Source organism: Pinus tabuliformis, chromosome 2_2, assembly GCF_031772625.1.
Source record: "Pinus tabuliformis cultivar Carrire ecotype Pingquan chromosome 2_2, CPIR1, whole genome shotgun sequence".
Classification (NCBI taxonomy): domain Eukaryota; kingdom Viridiplantae; phylum Streptophyta; class Pinopsida; order Pinales; family Pinaceae; genus Pinus; species Pinus tabuliformis.
This window is the reverse complement of record NC_142300.1, coordinates 843,388,218-843,395,761: the sequence shown is the minus strand read 5'-3', so window position 1 is coordinate 843,395,761 and position 7,544 is coordinate 843,388,218.

The following is a 7,544-nucleotide window of genomic DNA, read 5'->3' as shown; positions in this document are numbered from 1 at the left end:
CAATAATATATTATAACAGTTCTTCAATAATACATCATACAAGTGTGCTTGACAGACTTCAAGCCAACACTTAGAAATATTTACAATCAAGGCAAAGACAGCCTTTTACAACCATGTGCCAACCTCATACGGTAGGAGGGTGCTCACCCGAGACACCAAGAACTCCTCCTTTTGGTTCTGCACAAAATCACCTTAAAACCGCCCTCTGTCAGCCCACGTCTAGCTCCGGTAAAATCTGCGCACTTCTATCTTCAGCGCATGAGATATGCGCACTTCAACTGCGCCCTTTTTACCCCTGCCCCAACCGTAGAAGAGATAGCGAAGTTCGTTGATGAACTGTGGTGCAAATGAGCTCAAGCCTCATCGTATATATACACAATCTGTGTGTAGTTTGGAAGGGGTGTCCAGCCTTAAGGCCGACCCCATAACCAACACTTCAACGCCCCAAATGTGCCTTCATACAAGTCGGCTCAACTCCATTTGGCAACGCATATAAATAGAGCCTCAACACTTAGTTTATTTTCAAGTGTCGCTCGCTTATGTCGCATTGTGTCACATTCTTTCGTCGCAAGTGGCTCGGATGTTCGTCGCATAAGAGCGCCCGCCCGTCGCACCGTCCGCCCGCTCGTCGTGCACGGAGCGCCCGCTCGTCGTGCAAGGAGCGTACGCCCGTCGCGTGCCTGCCCGAGTCGCAAAGGCCTTACACAACCAGTGTGGTTCATCGTCAGGGCAAGTTGAATGAGCAGATCTTGTTATGCATTATAAATAGATCGGGCAAAATATCCAGGTAACGGCTAGATTTGACCAGGAAACGACTAGTTAGACCAAAATATTTATTTATTTATTTATTTTTATTCAAATCAGTTAAATCCGGTTATTAATTTTCTTATTAACGTAAATAGACAATTTTATAAATATATATTAAAATAAGTGAGTTAATATACTATAAACATAAGTAATAGATAATAGTTGACTATATTTTAAATAAAGATAAGTTAATTATATTTCAAATAAAATATCATATAAAGGGAGATTTAAATCTTAAAATAAATTAATTATAAATCAACGAGGTCATATAAATATTAGTCAGTTGTAAAGGTTGAAAATAGAATAGTTAATTGTATTTTAAAATATATATAAATAGATCAATAAGTTTCATAGTCATAGTCACAGAATAACCTGATAAAAATATTTACTTAATAGTTTATTAAGGATAAAAATTAGTATATTCGTTTAAAAAATAAAAATAAAAATAAAATAAAATTTTAATTTTAATTTAAGAATCAAAGAGCTTGCCAAAAAATAAAAAAAAAATAAAAAAAAAATAATAATAATAATAATAATAATAATTTATTCTCTTTATTAATTTAAACCAATTCCTTTTTTCATGGAATGCCACTTTTTTTTCATTGATCTTACATCTAAAAATGTGGTGCAAAGACAAACATCAAAAGGATAAGAGCCCACAAAGCACATAGGCATAAAAGATAACTCACATAGTAGAAAGGAACTTTATGATGATGAGATTCTCATTTAACAGGTGGCCAAAGTTTTCAAATCACACAAGAATACACTAACTTTCTTTCATAGATAAACTATGTAGATGTTGATGAGTCCAAATAATATAAACTACATCACTATATTATTTTTCATCTATATTGATGCTTTCAAAGCAAATAAAATGGAAGATTCAACTCACATGGTCATCTTTACCAACAAAACTGAATTTGGAGAATTGGGGTATGAAACATTCCAGGGCCATTTTGATGCATTAAATGAAGTTTTTTGGTGTCAAAAAAATCTAGCTTATGGGAGATCCCCTAGCATTGTTCTACACTTGGAGACCTTTCCAAGAGTATAAGAAATATGTCAATTAGAGTTAATATGAAAAAGTTATTTATACTTGAAGTTGACCTTGTGGTTTTACCACCATGGTTCAATAGGATTCCACATCAACCATTGTTACTCATTAAAAAGGGGAAATCCACACGTGGACCACAAAAAAGAGTACTTTAGAAGGATTGAAGTTGTAACTCTAGTTTAGAGTTGAAGGAATCAAACCTAACCCTTAGTTGGTTATCAAGATTTGTTAAAACTGGGCCATTAGGAGGAGTAGGAGTTCCATTCTAGTCTATTGTATATTGCTCCATAATAGAGCATAGAAACTCGATATGGGATTCAGAGAGCATAATAGAGGGGGTTAGTGTTTTGTAGCAACATAACAGGCCACATGTCTCAAGTAACTTCATAGAGAGTGTCTTCTCAATTGTACTTGCTTTATTTGCATACCAAATAAAAGAGAATAAAGCAACCTCACCTTCAAGCTAGGTTTTCTCCCATAAGGGTTTCCTAGAGGAAATATTTGTGTTCATTATGTATGGTGTATAATTGTATTTGTTGTTCACTATGTTCCACATTTTTTCTATTTCACACATAATCAGAAAAACAGTTATTAACAAATCCAAAATTTAAAGGAATTTAACCCTCATAATATATATTTTAGTTTATTTTATCATATAAACTAAAATCTTGGAGCCCCGCCCTCCCCAAGATTTTAGCAGATCAATTCTTTTCCATGTAGCATGGAATCGTATGTTCTTCTTTATTCCTTGCCCAAAGAAATCGACTATAGAATTTCTTAATGTCCTATAAAATTCCTTTCGGAACCCATGTGTTGATGTCACAGCATATATATATTCACTATCATGATTAATTTAAAAAAAAAATAAGTTTTGCATTTAAACCCATAAAAATATTTAAAAATGATATTGTAATGTATGTTCTTCCTATTAAGTTGTACATGTATTCATTGTTAAAAACATTGATCACAAAGCATAATATTATAGTAAAAAATAAATGATACTTTTCAAAATAATAAAGCAAGTATAATAAAGTTTTTTTTATAAATGAGTTAGTTATTTTATATATATAATAAAAGTATGTAAAGTGATTTTTTTATAAATATAATTTTCAAATAAAGATTAAAGTTAAAAGTTAAAATAATAGTAATTTGTTAATATTTTTAAATAGAATGAAATAAGTGGATGTTAAAAGTTAAAATAATAGTAATTTGTTAATATTTTTAAATAGAATGAAATAAGTGGATATTATGTTAAATTCTATAGTACAAAATTTTGAAGATAATTTAATCAATGTGAAAAGTAGTATTTAAATGAGGATTTAATTAACATAACATTTAATTGGAAATTTGTATTAAGGTGATTTAAAATTTGTTTGAAAGAGATAAGGGAAGAGAGCATATTGGAAAATATTTTCAATAATTTGGGACAAATAGTTGAACGTCAGTGGAATTGGAAGTAAGCATTGTGACAAATTCCCAAAAAAAAAAACCTTGGTTGTTTCAATTTTTAATAGAATAAAGATGAAATTGCTCATATGGAATGGTTGAGGATTGCAAAGGAAAATTAAGTATTGCATTGGATTTTGGTTTTTATTTTAATAAAGAATATTGAGAATAGTGCATGGGTTTTGATAGATATATCAAAATATAATCCATGTGGAAAGAATTTGAAAAAAAGCTCTCTCAAACGTAAAGATGAAAAACACATGCATACCATTCAAGTTGAATGGAATGAAAATAAAGAAAAATTTTCTAAATTGCAAAAAAATGATGAATAATTAAAAGAATATTTTATAAAGAAGGAAAATGAGTTCATAAATTTTTAATAACTTAATTAAGCGTTGAAGAAAAAGATTTAAAAATTAAAGCAATAAAATACTAACAAAGAAAATGGGAAAATGATGAATGTAATGAACGATTGAAAAAGAAAGATGAAGTCAAAAGGTTGTGCAAGCATATTTAAAACGCTTTTAATGATGTTGGGAATGTGAGTACGTAAAATCTTTTAATGAGGTTGGGAATGTGGAGAGGTAAAATCAATTAATAAGGTTGAAAATACTAGCCAAAAAGTTGAAACGGGGATCAAATACAAAAAAAAAAGTTTAAGAGAAAAGTCTTTTCTATTTATGAGGTAAAATGAAATATGTAAACCATAATTGAAGAATCAAAGAACTTGATGCATAACATTAATGTTTAGTTGCAAAAGAAGGAAAATCATATGCAAGAGTGCCAACATAAAATAAAATACTTGAAGGTTAATGTTCTAACTTTAGAATGTAAAGGTAAACTTGGATGGTATTATCTTAAAAGCAAGAGCACTTAAATTTTAATGGTTGGAGGATGTCATAAAATACTTGAAGGTTAATGCTTTAACTTTAGAATGTAAAGGTAAATTTTGATGGTATTATCTTAAAAGTAAGAGTACTTAAATTTTAATAGTTGAAGGATGCCATCATATGAAAGGAGAAGGTAGATGATATGATTGTAGAAAAAAATAAATAAATAAATAATAAAAATAAAAATCATTAATGGTGATATCATATCAAAACCTTCATTATAAAAATGTTGGTAAGAAAATCAACATAGTAATGAAGATGTAAAATCTAACAATATTCATGGAATAGGTCTTCAAGGAACCATTATGCAACAATATATTGATAACAAGGATCGAGAACTACAACAAAGTGGAGAAGTTACCATAAGAGAGTAGAAATCTAAGGAAATGTTATTAATTAGTTTCATCACATGCAAAACATGTAAAGTTACATGGTTTTGAATAAAATCTTTTGAAGGGGAGTGGTATGTTATAAATGCATATTTATGAGGATTAAATGTATATATAGTAAGGGTTGGCCTAATAGGTGGATTATTTTTTCAATAAGGGATATGTGTGTGTGGAGGTCAATATAGTGATTACTATACACATGGACTTGTGATTTGATTACATAGATGTTATTTGGTTATTTGGGAGTTGTTCTCCTAAAAGGTAAAGGGATATTATGTAATTCATCTATAAATATTTGAAAAGAAAAGAAAAATACTAAAAGGAAGAATGAAAAAATAAAAAGGTAGTGTAAGCACAATCTAGAAATTCTCAATATTGTTAAGAACATGACAAGGTGTCTACAGAGGTAGAATCAAATAATAACGATGGAGATAATGTTGGAAACTTGATTATACTGAGAAGGGGGTTGAATCATTATAGTAAATTCATGTCATTAATCACCAATTTTTATTTTTATTTTCAATAGTTATCTAAAGTACTATATAAGCAACAATACATCATATAAATAACATATTTAACATATAAACAATATTAAGCCACAACATAAGAAACAACACATAAGAGCAGCACATGTAGACACTAGATATAAGTGGAAACCCATAAAAAAAAACCATGAATTTTGTTGTTGTGATGTAAATGCAAGCACCCACTTCCTTTTGACATCAACTTTGTAGGCACCCACCTACAGGAGGCTTCAACCTCTCTTCTATTTTGCAAGCTACAACTTGTTGGAAGCATCCACTTCCACCTACAGGATCCAACTTGTTCTTTTTCAGACTACTAACTGAAAGGAGACATTATTCCCCTAATACATTAAAGCTTTAATATGTTGGCTTACCTGGCCTTTAATTCTGAATACCTCCATCTCTTTGTCTTTGTTTTGTACTTTGTTTTTTCTCCTTTATAGTTACTTTTCTCCTGCTCTTCCTCTTCAAGTCTGCTTCACATATTGATGCAGACGGGGTTACCCCAACTGCCAATAATCCCAGACTACTCTACACTCAACTCTCTATTTAAACCCTCTTCAACAATATCTCAGAAACATTTTACATATGTAGTAAAAAAGAGAATATGAATTTACTTTTATAAATTCCATGAGAGATCATTCTCTCACCTTCCAATCCTTTTCCTCACCTCATCCAACTTACCTAGGACTCAACTTATCCAAATGGTGTAACGAGCAAGCCAAATGGGCATTAACACACAGTCCTGAATTTCCATTGTAAGCACTACGGAAATAACTTCGTAGTGCAGTCAAAATCTTGTAGGTGTTGTGAAATGATTTTGTAGCGCCTCTAAAAAATTGTCTTGCGATTTTAGGAAGGTGAAACGACTCGACCTTCTTCACAATCAACTTCCAATGCCCTTAAGTGGGTCCTTGACACAAATAACGACTTCATATGCCTTTCTTCACCTCTTTTCCAAGGCTAACTTGAAATTACCAATCATGAACAAACCGACAAGGGTTTTGGCAACATTCAACAAACAGGGTGCTATGTTTTTCTCCATACATAAGCAATCTGTAGCCATAATGACTCAAAAAATGATATCACAACTGGAAGCTATAGGCGTCGTTTCTCAACCCTCGAGCACATAATCACTATCCTCAGGGGAATCCAAAACCAAATTGATATATCACATTCCAATCTCAGCTCTTAAACACATATACCGTGTTATCCTTGCCACAGACCATGTGCATTGAGCTATTTCAAGCTCTTAATTACACTGCACATTCCTTCTACAAGCCTTACAACACAAACACACCGGATACATGAACAAATCACAATGATGGAGGCTTCAATATTTAAATTCTTAACATAAATTGACTCAACAAGTGCAGACTTCAATAAATCGAATCTTCCCTTTGGAACTCGAATCTCTAGATGTCAAATAGATTTTACACTGATCTCTAACAACAAAACTCTTCACCAATTTAGGTTCAAAAGCTTCATATGGAAGTAGGGTTAAACACGAGGTTCAACATTGTGATTCCAACACTCAGAATCAGCTCATGTTTTACAGACCTAGCAATCAAACTTATACTTAAAATCGTGAAGGTATTCAAGCTCCTTCCTTTCATGAATTTCGAGTCTCATATACATCACAATCCTCATGAATTCAATCATTCATATTCCATACCAAAAACAAGCATCACACATAGATTCCTAACTCACTTGATTGGGCATTTACATTTACCCCAAAGACCAACAACTTCATTAACAATACATAGACATAGAAGTTAACAAACACAGAGGCATATCAATAGGTTACTCATTAATCAAATTCAAGCATACATTAAACTTGGCCAGCTATACAATTTGGGCATATGTAGTCCATGCCTCTTTCGATCTTTGTCTCTTCTCCTCGCGCTAGAGATTCCCCTCTCTTCTCTTCCTCTATTTTCACACCTTCCAAACACTATTTCTCTTTAAAAAGAAAGCTAACATAGGACAAATAAGAGTCACAAGATGAATCATTTCCCCTTCTCCACAAAATAACAGAAACTGAAACTATATTTACATTAGGAAATAATCCCTCCAATTTATTCTAAAAACAAAACTCACTTCCTAATGTAAATATTTACAATTTCTTACAAAAACATTTAAAAATCTCTCCCAACATCACCATGTGACCATCCCATCACATTGGAAAGCTTTTATCCAATCTTCATCGAATTTTGTGCTCCATCTATGCACCTGCATCACATATGCTCCTCTTCTTCTTTCTCTCTTTGCTATGCAATCCATGAACTAGGTCTCACAACAACTCAATTAACTTTGTAACACTTATGTGATCCAAAAGCACATCTTTTTATATAAATAACTTGCTAATTATTTGTATTCTAGTGCAAGAATTTGAAGTGAAAGGTTGTCTCTTTATATTCCAGGGTTGTCTCTT